This window comes from Lagopus leucura, unplaced genomic scaffold, assembly GCF_019238085.1.
Source record: "Lagopus leucura isolate 7727_CA_CO unplaced genomic scaffold, USGS_WTPT01 Super-Scaffold_73, whole genome shotgun sequence".
In the NCBI taxonomy this organism is placed as follows: Eukaryota; Metazoa; Chordata; class Aves; order Galliformes; family Phasianidae; genus Lagopus; species Lagopus leucura.
In genome coordinates, this window is record NW_024962252.1 from 67,085,319 (window position 1) to 67,101,132 (window position 15,814).

Below are 15,814 nucleotides of genomic sequence, written 5' to 3' on the forward strand. Positions count from 1 at the left end.
TCGAAGTTACTTGAAATGTTTATCATTTTGGAAATTTATGAACTACTTGCATCCTTGTTCAACATTCTCAGAAACTGTTGTGAAATGTGAATACAAGTGTGTTCTCAAGTCTATTAAACAGTAGAAGAAGCCATAGAACTTGCCTTTTTTCTTTCAAGGCTGCTCCCTTGGTTGGCCTTAGTGATGACCGTGATCATCTGCCAATGAAGCTGTTTTGACTTTGCTTGCACAGTGAGTATGACCTGGCTTTATGGATGAGTGTACAGTTTGCATTGATTTACATCACACAAAAAAATAAATCAGATGAAACAGCATGAGCAGATTGTGCCAGACTGACTTGATCCCTTATTTTGGACAAGATAAGTATCCTCTTGATAAGGATAACTCTGTAGATTTGATCTCTTTGGCACTCAGTAAAGCTTTTGGCGTAGTGACACATGGGGAATTGTTCACTAAGCTGAAGAGGATGAGGATTAGCAAAATAATATAAATACAGTAAGGCACAGGCCAAATGGGGGACAATGAGATGCTTTATGCTGACAGTCAGCTGGATGGATGGATGCTGCTCGTGCACTTCCTCAGGGAACAGCAGCCCTTCACCCTTGGCTGAGTAGAGGGATCTGCCAGTGGGGCTCCCTGGGAGATGACACTTCGGGGCACTGCCAGTACTGACTGATGAGTGCCTGATAACCACATGAGAAGTAATTATGAGGGCATAGTAGAACATAACGTGGGAAATATGGTAAGGTGAAATGGTGTAATGCCTGCAGGGGGTAAATACAGGAATTTCTGCTATGAGCTGGGAGTTATCACCTGGAAACAGGACAAAAATGAAATCCTTTCTGGTACAATTGGGCCACAGGGTAACTGTTTGCCAGCAATGTGATGGAGCAGTGAAAAATGGCAAAGCACACTAACTTACAGTTCACAGCACTCCCATCCCTTCTGAGCCCTTTATAACGGGCCATATTTAGAACCTCATCTAAAATAGGTAATTCCACCTAGTCTGAAGGAAGCTCAATTCAGAATAAAGAGGATATGCAAAAGAATGATTGGATATGCAGAAGACCAGAGGGACAATGTAATAAAAAAGGCTAGGAGAGGATTAGGTTAGCTTTGCAGAAGGAAAGGTATGGAGGGAGTATGGAGGGATCATCATAAAAATCTTAAAACATCTGAGAGTGGTGAGATAGCTAAAGTCAAGGCTAGTATTGTCAGGAAAGATAAATTGATATAAAGTATTCAGAAATAAATTGAGGAGTAAAATTAGAAGTTCCTAACTGTTATAGAAATGAGTTTCTGATGTCCCAGAGGAGTAAAAAGGAAGGAGGAAAAATTAAGAAATGATGTTAATCATCTGAACTTCTGAATGAAACTAAGCAACCTAATCTAATGTGATGAAGGAGATCTGGAGATGAGGAAGTGGTGTTGCCCAAAAAGGTCCTTCAAGGATATATTTGAGGACTGCTTAACTGAGATAACTAAACTGGCTTCCTGCTGAGCTCACTTAGGTCTTAGCTGGAAGCAGAAAACCAGAGGATGACTACACTGCCTCTGTGGTCAGCAGTGGCATGAAAAGAGCGGGAGGCCAAGGATATGAAATCAGTGTTAACAGAGACCTAGCTGCAATGTATCCTTAATCCTTAATGTATAGCAAAATGTATACATGTATAACGTATAGCAAAAAAGGCATACTGAGCAGCCACTTATTCAGTTGTCCACCATCTTTCCTCACCTTTTTTGCACTGATGTTCTCTGTGAATACTTCCATGGTCAGAGTGAGTGGGTCTTGATCTCTCAGAGGCATCCCATATGTGGTCTTATGCTGGGCAGCAAGAGGAGAAAATAAGCAAGGCATTGAGAGGTGTGCAACCTCTCATGCCAGATTTACTTCTTATTCCCATAGACACCTCAAGAAAACATAGTCCAGTGACATTGCCTATTTTAAAACTTATTCTTCTAATTAGTCTTGACCTCTGTGCCTTCTTCAGAATACATTGTGAAAACCCATCTCATGCCCAGGAGCTGTTTGAACCTCTGATCCCTGCTCAGCAAAGATCTTGTTATACTCAATGGATTTTTTTTTTTTTTTTTTTTCTCTGCAGAAGGTATTATTTAGAAGTGTCATTGCAGCATTTATTCCCTTACCTTAGGCTCTCCTGAACAGTTCCTTGACTCTTATGACACTTATTTCTTTATACAAGACATTATCCAATGAGTATTTTCTAGGATTGTTGATTTTAATGTGTAAACGCTTCCTTTAAAGGTTCATTTTGCATGACTCAAGGTCAAATATATTTATTACAGAATTGAACTAGGCAACTGTGATCTGATTTATGAAGTATTGATAGGTATTTATAGCAAGGCAAATTCAAAGGCAAGCCTTTGTGATGAATCTTAAAACAAACAAAACAAAAAAAAAATGCAAAATGCACAGTTTTGTAAAATACATTCTGCTTCATATACATACATGATTTTTACCACGACCTCAGACACTAATGAGGTTGTTATAGACACAAACCTGTGTATTTTTGACCCTACTCTAATCATACTGTGATTTACCATCCGTGTCTTCCCACCTCTTCCCCTCCGGATGGTTTCTGTGTTAATACATTATCCACCTCCACCTGAGATCAGCTTAGTTATATTGTGGATGCTTCCTACTGGTAAGCCTTTAAACAAATATAATTGCTACTATGAGAAACAAAGGGGAAATGGTGGTCAAATTATCTAAGAATATTTTCAGTAGAATAATAATTAAAAAATGAAAAACAAAAGCAAAAACGAACAAAAAAATCCACACTATTTCCAACATAATCTGCAGAAGCAGAAACTGCAGGAGCACCCTGTGAGCTTAGGGTATATCTGTGTGCAGAGGCTCTGGGTGCAAAGGCCCCAAGGACAGCCACATTCTGAAGGGCTGTCTGGGTTGGCTCTATCAGCACTTTGAACCCCACATGACGTTACAGGGTATGGTGTGATTTTTAGATGTAAGGTGAAGGAAAAGGTGTAGACAGTAAAGTAAATGCACACAAATCTGGAGAACAGAGGGATCTTTCCATGGCAAAAATTCTAGTTTTATTTTAATTATTATTATTTTACTTTTAATCCCAATTATTTATTTAGGACATTATGTATTTTTCATTGAATATAAAGCAGTACATTCACTAGGTATATGAAAATGTAGTACCCCAAGTATGACATACCCTTTCACTGGCTCTAATTCTGACCGGTTTTGTGAGGATCCTACAGCTCATGTCCCATAAAAATCCCAGCATTGTGCGTGACAGTGCAGAGCAAGGTGACCCCGTGTTTGTAACAGGGAGTGTGATGATCCTTGAGGTCTGTTCCAACCCAAGCCGTTCTATGATTCCTGCAGACAATAAGATTAACAGAGTATCTGAACCTTTCCAAGCATCTGTTAGTGCTTCCTTTGTATTTTCCAGTGTGCCACTTCCTAGACTTTGGTGTTACATGTATACAAGACCTCAACAGAGGAATGTATCCTTCTCCCTGTGCTGTGGGAATCTCGTGTTGAACAGTGCTGACCATGCAAGCACTGAAGTCTAAGCTTTCTCCATGTTGAAAGATTTCAAGTTGAATTTATTCATCTTTTATGACATAAGAAACACAGAAGTTCAGGACATCTCAATCTGTGGAAATAATTCAACACACATCTCCAGGATCTTCTAAAATGGGCAAGATTCCCCTACGTCTTTCTGGTCCAACAAGTTCAAATTACACGTGAGCATCCGTTAATGAATTATTTGTCTTACTACAAGTTTGTGACATGCTCAGATTAGCTAGAAGGGGAGAATATTTCAAGGATATGTCTTGAAAGTTACCTAAAAATGGATCAGTACCATATTAAGACATGCTAAGGAGCTGTATGGTAAATGCCACATACACCATTAAGAGAAATATTGAATATGCAATGGGAAATTTTTTCCACAGAGAGGACCACAGTCTTCAAGCAATAGTTGCTCTTCTGTTTCGGTCAAAACCAAAAGAAAGGAGAAGACACCGCAGTCTAGTGGAACGGTTCCTCCGTCTTCTCTTTTGCTGTGACCCCTTTTTACTTCACTGGCTGCTGGCAGGGGCCGGGGTCGCCGCTCGCGCGTCTCTGCTCCGCGCTGCCCTGAAGCAAATCCCGCCGGGGCGCTGCGGGCACCCGGCACCTCGCCTCCGAGCCGCCGCCCGGCGGCCACAACGCACCCGCTGCCCACCCTCAGGACTCCGGCTGGGCGGCCTCGGGGCAGCCGCCCGGGCCGGGTTGGGGGCGGTGGGCGGAGCAGTGCCCCGTGAGGTCAGCGGCGGACGGGCCAATGAGCGGCGCGGCGCGGCGGAGCCAGGGCGCCCCTCGTGCGGCGGCTGCATGGGGAGGGCGGCGGCGGCAGCGGCGGTGGTGGTAGCAGCAACAGCGGGGCGAGGGGTCCCGGTTCGCCCCCGCCCACCTGGGGGCCGAGGCTAAGGGGCGGTGTCCCGCGCGGCACAGGTGCAGCGGAGCGGGTGGGTGTAGCGCGAGGCGCGGAGCGGAGCGCCGTGCCCTGCCCCGTTGCCCTTCTCTTGGCGGCGCCCGGCGGGGGATGTGCCGGCCGCCGGGGGCGCGCCGCCCGTGGGAAGCGCGCTGCTAACGCCACCTGGGCGCCGTGGGAGCGCCCGAGGAGGAGAGGAGCGAAGCGAAGCGGGCGGTGAGGAGTCGCCGGGATCGAGGCAGGTAGGATGCGGAACGCTGTTTCGGGGGGGGGTCTGAGCGTTCTGCTTTGGGCTTTCTTCCTTCTGTACGGGATCGACCGGGCTGGTTGCGCTGCGGGGCCGCTCGCGGTGAAAGTTGCTGTGTCTCCACCTGCTGCCCTCCGCTGTCCTGGGGTTCGGGGCTCTGCTAGGGGTGGTGGATCGGCCCCTTCCGCGCTGCCCTTCTTTGGGCTCGCCTCTCCCGCGGGGCGCGCACGGAGCGAGAACCGCAAGAGTACAGCGCAGCCTTCTCGTGCCGTCCTGTCCCGCTGCGGGTGCCTTCACCGCGCCGCCCGGCTCGACGTGCCGCCCGTTGACCACCGGGTGTGCCGCTGCCCCGGCTGGGGCTGCCCCTACGGCTCCTTGCTCTCCGCCTGGCTCCGTGTCTGGGCGAGGGCTTTGCTGTAGCTCCGCTTCCCCCGTGGGCAGGGTGCGAGGGGCAGCGCTGCCGCCGGGTGTTGGGGCAGAGCCCGAGTGCTTGCTTAAAGCCGGAGACGACCCTGTTCTGTGTGCTATTCAAGTGTCGGGGTAGAAAAAGCCGACTGCCCTCACGTCTGTGGGGCGATAGAGCTGCTCCTGTGGGTTTCTGTATCGATTCATGGGCTGCCGGTTGCCTGGGATTACTTCTGGAAAAATGCAAATCCTAGCAAATATCTGTGCTGACCATATATAGAAATAGTCACAGGCAGAGGAACTGTAACTTCGGTATTACTGATACATGTCGACAAACTTTAAAAGAAAAAAAGAAAAGGGGGGGGGGGGGGGCAAAAAAAAAAAAAAAAAAAAATCCAGGTCTACTTGTGAGAAGGGTTTTGCTGGAGTAATGTATTTTCCCATGCTTACACACCACACTGACTAAAAGGCTCATATTTATTTATTTCATTTTAATTTATACATACGTACATACTGCAAAGTCAGTGAATGGCCTATTGATTTTCCTTCCTCTGCTGCTGTGTATATAATTTGACAGTCTGTGGCTTGCTGCCTTGTGTGGGACCGGGGCTGCAGTAGGTAATGCTGCTTTGGCAGCATGGAAGCCCTGTTTGGTGGGTTTATGCATGGATGTGAGTTGGTGGCTTGTGTGGTAGCAGTTCTCTGTTGCATGGAAAAAGTACTACAGGGATTGTTAGTGTTGTGTGTCCCAAAAAGTTTTTGTGGCCTTCTTATTCTTGTCTCTTTTCAGTAGTTCTGTTATTGTCAGAAGCTTTTACATATGCAGTATTGCCTTGTAGAGGAATATGGTGATTATATTTTATAGTTCTGAATCTCACTTGAAGTAATGTGTTCTTACCTTGGTGTCATTCACCTGTTAGCAGGGTAACTTTAGCTTTAGCAAAGAAGAATCACTTGACTTGAACTGAAGCACCACAGGCTGTTCTTTTAGGCTATTCAGATGTTGAAATCTTGCTGGATCTTAGCAGCAAAGCAGTGCAATGCTCCAGGGATAATCCAGTGTGAAATTTGTCTGAATTGCTACCAGCTCTATCGAAACAGGTTGCACATTTTCTTCTTCTCTTCTACATCTGTATGCTGCTGCCAAACCCAGAAATTGGTTTGTTTCATTCAGAAGCAAGAGAACAGAACTTATTGAAGCTGTTCTGAGCTACAAAGCCATGTCATTCTTAAGTAGATGCATTGCAACTTTCTGGAGCAGCTGATTACCTACTTTGTATCGTGTATCTGGATACTGTCAAGTACAATCTACTTTAATTTATTTTACTGAGGGAAATTTAAAGTTCATCTTACTGTTGGCAATATATTAATAAATTGTGGGATGCAGGCTGTGTTCTAGAGTTGGAGTCTCAGAAGCAGATTTTCATGGTGAAAAGCAGCTGTGACTGCATGAAAGATTGCAAATTCACTCTGCTCAGTGGTGTCTGAAATTTCACTTCTAAATAGGAGTGCTAAGGATTCTGATTTCTTGGTTACTTCGTAAGCTGGTCTGAAAAACCCACTTACTCCTCTTCTAATTCTAGAGCTATTGTTACTGCTTTTAACACTCCCCTTCTTTCCCTCTCTAAAGTCAGTGCTTGCATTTCAGTCTCAGGGCTGCAAATGATTTCAGGACCAAATCCTGAAATGCAAAAGAAAAAAAAACCTTCTTAGAAATTTCTCTCAAATAAAACAAAATTATGGTTTTTATGTTCATGCCTTCTTCCCTCCCTCATCTCTCCTCCCAGCAGACAGAAAGCTGCATGCCTTCTTGTAGTGTCGACAATTACCACGCTTATGTGATATTATGTGACTGGAGAAGGAAGGGGAAGAGTGCAAAAGGTGCTTGATGCTGGAAGAAAGTTTAAAGTGATCTGGATGGTGGTAATTAATTTTGTTCATTATGAAATACTGGCTTCTTTGCCATGAAGAAGAGTCTGTACTCCCAACAGACAGTGCTTGAGGATGAGAAAGTATCTGTGAGGAATGTGAAGGCAAAGAAAGCTCTGCTCTGTGCATGGAAATGCATGCTTGCTGAGCTGAGTACATATGATAGAACAGTTTACTAATATTATTAGTATCTCTTACTGTAGTGACAGTTTCTCATTTAATAAAGACTTATAATTAGGTTTCAAAATAGGGAGCAGTATGGAGCCATATGTGAGGGAGGACACACAGTGCCACCACCGCCAGTACCTTCAGCTATTTTTAAATGCCTTTGTTTGTGCCTGTGTAACAAGTGTTTAAATACAAGCTGGAATGAAAAGGAAGATCCTGTTAACCCCGCAAGTGGTCTGTTCTGCAAATTCATTCACTTTTGCTGTATCCTTCCCATCTTCACTCTGTTTCCTCTCCCAGAGCAGCCTCACGCCTGGCTGCTGGAATAGGTGAGGCTGTCACCTCCATCTGGCAGGTGAATGATTGCAAGTCAGCCACACCTCCACACAGTGACTCCATCCACCCAACACAAAATGCTGCAGAATGCATGGTGAAGTATATCCGTGGGAGTGCACAGTAGAAAAAAGAAATTAGTTTTAAGTTTAATCTAAGCCCTGTATACAATATTTACATTGGGAATTTGTGCTTTTTTTTTTTTTTTTTTTTGTTTTGTTTTGTTTTGTCTGTCTTTTTTGTTGTTGTTTTTGGGAGAGGATGAGTGCACACTGTGATGCACTACTCCTTGTGTCTTGCAACACAGCCTGCATGCAAGGCTGGCTAGGAGCCTCAGCAAAGGCAGGAAAAGCCATTATCCTGAGTATAACCTGTTGAAATTGCTGTGTGTGAAATAGAGGATGAAGGATTAACCCCCTCATCTATTCTGAGTATGTGGTTTCATGGTGGAGAGATCAATTAGTGTAAAGGAAGGCAGGGTTAAGTGAATTGTTTCATTAAATGTTTGCAAACTGAAGGCAAGAGCTTTACTGTGGCTGGAAGATTTTTCTGAGGGGGGAAGGGGAATCTGAAATATGTAATTTGTATTATAAATGATAAATATTCAATTACTGAAATGAGAGCTGGGGCAGTTTGGTACTTATGGAAATTAACCTCAATTGAGATAGGTACAGAGAAACATTGAGAGAACAGCTACATCGTAGATGATGGGAAAATGCTGCTACTGATCAGTGTTCTTACCTTTCCTACTGGCTCTTGTGCTTTCCTTCCAAAGTCACCATAAACAGAAATTATTTACTTTAGAAAACTTTCATGCAACCAGACCCTGGATTTTGCTCTCTAAGGCAGCTCAGTGTGCCAAGGCAGGCCCGTGTCACTGAGCTCTGTGCCACTCAGTGTTCAATCCCTTGTCTTGTTCCTGCTGTGAGCTTGTGCCTGGCAGTGGCAGCAGTTTGTAGCAAGTCCTTGTCAGGCAATGAATGCAGTTCAGAGTGGTCAGGTTACTTTTAACAATTGATGGAGTTACGCTCAGAATAAGTGTTTCGGATTTTAATTTTTTTTAATGAGAATGTGATGACATGCAAGGATAATCCGGTGTGTGTAGACAGTCTGATCTTGTGCACTTCCAGTATACTCCCAATGGGAGGAACGGAGAAATCATCATATGAAAAAGTTTATAATGTGAAGAAATTAGAGGTTGCCCTCTTTCTTCATACTCTATGAATTCATAAACAAATGGACTGGATGAGAAATATATTTTTATATAAATATTTATACATATTTCTCACTCACTTCCCATTTGTTTATATATATGTAAATATATTTACAAAACACACACATGCATGTTTTGTGTGTGGTGTGTGTGTGTGTACATAATTGCTTAGAGTGTCTGTGATAATGCTCTGGTATGCCTCACTTTTGGTAAAGAGAATAACTACTCATAGATGCTGAGATTAGATCAAAGCATTTTTTTGTAGTGTTTAACAATTCCTCTAGCAGTACTCATGTATGCTATTCTTCCCATTACTACCTTCCTTGCAAGCACTGCTTGTGCTGGACGCGAAGATTGAGAAGTTTGCATTGGCCCTGGAGTTCTACATCTGGCATAAAGACACCTCTTCCCTGCCGAGTCTGCAGATTGTCACAGCACAATGTTGTACCACAGCCCACTTACTCCTGCTTGTACTTTTAAACAGGAGACAGTCACTCCAGCACCCAGGACTCCTGGTTTTTGAGAAATCTTCTTAGCATCCCTGCGTGAAGGTCAGAGGTATCATCTGTGGGAAATAACCCTGAGGGTCTTGAAAGGAAAAAGTACTGTATATTATCTACAAGGATTCATAAAAATAGCTCTAAGGGGCAATCTGTCACAGGCCTTCGACTCCATCATTCCATTATAAAATAAGTATATTTATTGACTTCAGTAATTATGTGAGCTTCTAGGAGCAGAAAATACATTACTAAAGAAGTCAAGTCACTCTTAAGAAATCTTAATAAATATGTAAAGAAGCAGCAAAGCTATTCACTGCTTTAAACCTTGCATTATCAACAGTTATGTGAAGCCACACTGCTCTTTATAGGATTGAAATAAAAATTCAAGCCTAAAAACCAATGACAAATCTCTCAGAAACCTTAAATACCTCATAGAAGGTACTGCAATGATGACAACAGATAATTTGCTGAGATAATAGAAGTTTCAATGTAGAATATTAATTACTACTTTTGGTTTCATATGACCTGGAAAGCATTTATCAGTTTCATGGCTATTACTCAGGAGTGAGAGAGCACAGGTCATTATCTTGAAGCAACACACTTGCATTCACTGAAAATGCAAAGGACATTTGCAAATGCAAAACACTGGAAAAACAATGTCAAATCCATAGAGAAAAGTATTCAATTCTCTTTCTTTTCACTGGTGTAGTGGAGCTTGTCCCGCCGGATGCTATTATGTATGGATGTGTGCAAATCCTTGTGTTCTCATAGGACTTCCTGAAATACCACAGAGGCTGAGTCCAAATGGGAGCATTAAAGTAGCAACATGCTGCATGTTTTGAAGTGTAGAATATGTGCTATGCGTATAGAATTTGGTGATACAAAAGACTCGGTTTTATAGCTGTGAGCTTAATGGTGGTCACCTGCTCACATTCTTACTGCTTTCTTTTTAATCAGATGTTTTTTTTAACACTTTCATATTTCTCTAGTAAAAAATAAAGTGTATTAATTGCTACATCTTTTAACATTAATTTCTGAATCAACACAAAATATTGCTATAGCAACAAATCCTTTAGAACTTCACTGCAGACAATTAGTTGAAGAACTCAATCTCAGTATATAACAAGCACAATAGTAAGAACTACTGAAAGGAAAAAGGAACTGGCTTTCAAAAAGAGGAGCTGTACTGCTGGCACTCAAAGTTGTCATGGAAGAACAGAATTTGAAGATTTTTAGAACTATCTTTTTATTAAGCATCCCCAATTGCTGCACAAAAGTGTGTGCTTGCTTCTAACAAAATAATTACAGCACGCTGTAGAATACATCACCCCACGGAATAATCTGTGGATCTCTCTATCGTTATAATGATGTTTCATTGTAAGATGCTGCTGCTTCTCTTAGGAATGACTTTTCTTCTGTCTTGACAGCGTATGTATGGGGAAACTCATAAAAACCATTTGGATTTGGTGCTCAGGGACATGACTTAGCAGAGGGTTGTTAGTTAGGGTAGTATCATTAGATTGTGTTTGACTTGATGATCTTTAAGGTCTTTTCCAAACTGAGCAATTCAATGACTACTTGGGCATTTAATGACCCAATTTTTTGAAGTCAGAACTGTATGGTGCTCTGTGTCTACTTTTTCACCAGTTAAGACGTTCTTCTCTTTTTTGTTAGAATGAAAAAAGATTGCTATTTAATTTTTGTCTTGTGATGTCTCTTGATGATGAATAAGGGAAGTTATGTATGTGTAAACATACAGAGGTCAGGAGGCATGAGGGGTGTGTAATTCTCAAAAAGTTGGGGAACAGTGTGTGTGTGAAAAGGTGAGTGGAATGGAATAATCTTGGACTGTGACTGGTGTTATAGTTTGTGACAAATTTTGAAAGCTTACACATTTTCAAGGGGAGCAAAGTTTCTGAGGATGATGATTGAGAGGAAGTAAGCTATGAGGGACCATAAGGATGGATGAAAGATAAGAACAAGAAAATTGTCAATTAAGGAAATGAAGGAAAGACTTAAAGCAGAATTGGTGTTTATAGGAAGAAAGCTTTATGGTAATATTCTGAGACTCGTGTATGTGGAACAGAGAAAAAGGGTAAAAGAGACATAAATAGAATAATTGGATTCCAGCTTCTGAAGGAAGAACTTAACTGTGGGAGGGATCCTGGGGAGGATGTGGTAGGCTCCTGGTGAGGAAGGGATTTGTATCTATACACCTTTGCTTATCAGTGAAGTGGATGGCAGCTTCATAATAGCAATTCATTGAGTGTGAAGGCTGATTTTTCTGCATATGATTAAGGCGTGTCTCCTTATGCTTAGTGTCCTTGTATTCCACTATACCTTTTCTTGTTTTCCTAGCCAGACTGTTAACATTGTGAATAATGGTAAATGACAAATGGTAAAAATGCTATTCCATGGAAGATCATATCTCAACAGTTTTCTCTCATCAGAAAAATCTCTTCTTTGATATCGTTCCAGGCATAACATCACTGTTTTCAAGCAGTACATCTAATTTCTTGATTGCTCCTCTTTTTAATAGATTTCTCTTTTGTTATGTGAGAAATATTAGCATTCCATAACAAAAGCTACTGAAGCATTACCAAAAAACTACAGTGAAACAATGCTATGAGTGTTTTACTTACAGGATTTTTGGGAGACAAATAATTCTTGGAATACATATGTAAAAATCTTTCTAAAATGCCTGCTACAGAAAGCATCTCCCAATAAATTGAGAATGAGGAAAGTCACTTTGTTAAAACATCTCTCAAGAAGCACTGAAGACATGAAGAATTGAAGTCATTTGTTGGGTCTGGAGACACCAAAGTAAATTCAGGGCAGAAATTTAAATCTGGTGACGACGTTTCAGGGTGCAGAGTTATGTTTATTTCAAGTTACTCCAGTTACAGTATTTTTTACTTACTTTTTGTATAAAAGCTCACATTTCCTGGAAAGAGATGGCGGAGTTCACTTTCTGTTGGATATAGGGACATTGGTCTCTTTTGGAAGGCAGATGATCTCCAGACTCTGGATGTTTAAAGTTAATGAGGAAAGGCTTTGAAATAAACATTATTCCATGTGAGAGGAACAAAAAGGTCTATATTGAAGCAGAAAGTTGGAAGGACTCACCTTCAGATGTTTGTGGAACAGAATCTTATAGGAATACAATTGAAAGGGTAAAGGCTTATGATGTAGAAAATTGTTGCTTAAGAAATAATAACATACAATTAAGGCAGAGGGAATTAATATAACCAAAAAAAGAAAAAAAAAAAAAAAAGTATCTTCTTTTCTGGAAACTGCAGCTCAATAGCTAATGGCTAGTGATGGCATTGCAAGATAAGTCATTGGTTACCTTTTTCCTTGGTCTTCTATTCCACGATTCCACTGCACTCAATCAACAACCTTGACAATGTTTGACACTGCTGTTGATAGACTGTCAGGCGTGTGCCACAGCCAAATTTTTCTGTTTCAGTCATATGAGCTGTTTTTGCTGGAAAAGGCTTCTAAATAAAAATAGGAGTGACTATTACTTTTCCTCCCATTCTGTATCTTCATCTAAAACATTCTGTTGTTCTGTGAAAGCAAGTACATGGAAGGTGCAGATACCTGTGAAGAGAAACTGTATTTTTTCAGAGGAAGCAGACGGTCTTTATACTATTCACTACTGAATTAGTTATTTTCATTCTTACTCAGCTCAATGAAAGCTATGTTTGTTTGCTAAAGGAAATGCTAAAAAAGCAAAAAATGTGCAAGCAAATTAGAAAAAAGGGGTTTATAAAATAGCAGTAGGTTTGTTCATCCTTGAAAAATGGTAGGAGACCAGGAAAAGAGGAAAAATATGCAGAAACCTGTCAAGTCTTTAAAGAGAGTTGGGGAGAAAGATTACTTTCTGCTACAGCCTATCTAGAAATGTCTAGCTTTCTTTTGCAACTGTGTTAGCTCGAGTGTTTCCAGCTTGAGTTAAACTCTCATAGATGAAAGAGCCAACAGCAAATGTTTTCCTTGTAAGCACATTTGATTTTTCTGGGTGTACAATACAAGTGCAATACACCAAATCGCAAATTTATATGAACCTGTAAAGAGCTACTGTGATTCTTTCCAAATGCTTTGAGAACTGATGAGTTTTTGTACTGATTTCAAGGTTCTAGACTCCAGAAATCAAAGATATCAGGTGCTTATTCTGTAGGTTAAACTTTCAGTAAAGTATACATTCAAATCTGTGTATTTATCCTATTACTGTGATTCTGAAAATTAAATTTTATCTAAGCCATGTTTGCTGTTACTACAACCTAAGTGATCTATTGTTAAAAGCCCACTCCTAAAAGTCATGAAGAAAAGTTCGGGTAAGAAAAATGTCATTTGTCATATGACACAATGCAGAAGTGAATGTGTTGCCATCTGTGAATAAACTATTGAAGTTGAATAGATAGTGTGATTCTTAGTAGTGTTTTTTCTCTGCCTTCTCCCCAAATATTAGGTTACAAAAAGAAATCGTAATTCTGGAAAGGCTTTCTTATTAGGAGTACTAAGCAAGCATGGGTTTAGTTTTATATATTTGTTCTAGATGTTATCTAGAATTAAATTAAAAAACAAACAAACAAAAAACAAACAAACAAAAAAAAAAAAAAACAAAAAAAAACAAACGAGTAGAAGTGGGACTTGAAACCACTCACTTGAGAAAGCATATGTTGAATCTACTGTGTAGGGATGTCATCCAGCACGTAGAGATGTAATTCTTCCCAGAAGTTTTGTACTTCACATGGAGATGTTTTAGGGCAGTTGTGAGCAAATCTGCTGTTGATGCAAGTTTCTAGGAGCAGCTCGTGAATTACGAGCATAGTAAAATACAACATTAGGCACCTGAAATGGAAGAACGAGAGTGATGAGATTCCTGTAGCCTGCCAACAAGACCTGGGAGGTCAGTGAAAATCCAGAGTATACCAGAAGATGTTGTGACTTAAAAATACCAGATAAGATCTCAACTGAATTTCATTTAAAAGAAAATAATGTATGAAAAATATGTTCCATCTATTTTCATTTCCACAATGTTAGCTTGCATGAAGAATTCTAACTTGTCATATCTGCAACTTAAGAAAGTGGAGGTTCAAAGATGAATATGATCACATATGTTGTTTGCAAGAATAAATTATTTTTTTCTTGAAGAATTTGTAAAGTACTGATTACTCTTCAATCTAGCTGAATGTCAAGCTACAAGAGATCAGACAATATTAGCATGCAGAGATCTTATTCTCTTATATCAGTTTGAAGCTTTCCATGGTACAGTGAGTCATCTGGCAGGCCAGTGTCTTTCTCTGTGTCAGATCTCATCAACTGATTTCACTTGATAAGATGATTGGGTCAGGTTTTTTTTATTTGTTTGTTTCCAGGCATAATGCACTTATTTTACAACAGTCACTTTTTTTTTTTTTTTTTTTTTTTTTGCTCCTGCTTCTCTTAAAATGGTTAGCAGTTAGTATTTTATGGTTGTCATAGAGCTTGAAAGTTCATTAAAATAAATAGACTATATACTTTTCTTTTTGTGAGGTGGTACCATTTTCTTCATATGGGTTATGAATCAGGTTGGGTAAGAATTTATTTATATTGTGTTGTAGCCTATTGTGACTGTGTGACTTGCCTCATGCTGGTCCTCCATTCTAGGTTGTAGTTGGAATCAGGTGTTACAGTGTTGTTAAGTTTCTGAATATTAATATTGAGTGGACTGTGAAACTGAAATTCAAGGTTACTCAGTATTTTGTATTGATTGTGTTTGAAACTTATAGGTTTTTTTGGCTGTTTTTTTTTCTTTCCTATATTTCTTAGTTTTACTGCATTAAAAATAATGGCTAGCCTTTCGTTGCATTTTTCAATTAGTAATGCTGCTGCTCCTGATCACAAAGCCTTTATTTTTTTATTTTTTTATTTTTTTATTTTTTTACATTGAGGATTTACTGACATCTGGGTTTGAATCTCCAGTATTAAACAATTATTTTCTCATAGATCCTGTGAGGTACTGCACCTAATTTATGACCTGTTCTATGTTAGTAACTGCAGTATAGGAAATGCAGGATTATTACCATACAGTTTTTGACAGAAGTAATGAGATATGAGCCCTAATATATATATATATATATTTATTTATATATAATATATAATATATATTTATATATATATTTTTATATAATATATATATATTTTAGCAATATATATAATGTATATTTTTTTAGGATTTTTGTCTCATATACATATATATATATATGTATATATATACTTGTGTCTCATATATATGGAGAGAGAGAGAAAAAAAAATTGAAAGTCTGGTGTTAAAGGTGGTAAACTAGGATCTAAACACATATACTAAAAAATTATAGTGCCCCCTAGCCCCAGTGCTGACTGTTCCAGGCTGTTAAGGATTAAGAGCAGTGGCTGGATGTAGAAAAAATTCTTTCAGCATATTTTGCTACTTCATCCAGGTTTTATCAAAAAGGTAAAACACTAAGAGGATGTGATCATAAATTTGATGTCTGTATGTATATACCATCTGGCTGTT

The 15,814-nt window shown here is 40.1% G+C and overlaps 1 protein-coding gene across 1 annotated transcript in view; it reads left to right on the forward strand.

Annotated features, from left to right (window-relative positions):
* Nucleotides 1-4,646: 4,646 nt before the first annotated feature.
* Nucleotides 4,647-15,814, forward strand: part of CHRM3 (cholinergic receptor muscarinic 3) — a 256,251-nt gene continuing 245,083 nt past the window's right edge. The window contains exon 1 of the mRNA XM_042887211.1: nt 4,647-4,717. The gene's annotated coding sequence lies outside the window, so the exon portion shown is untranslated. The remainder of the gene's footprint in view (nt 4,718-15,814) is intronic.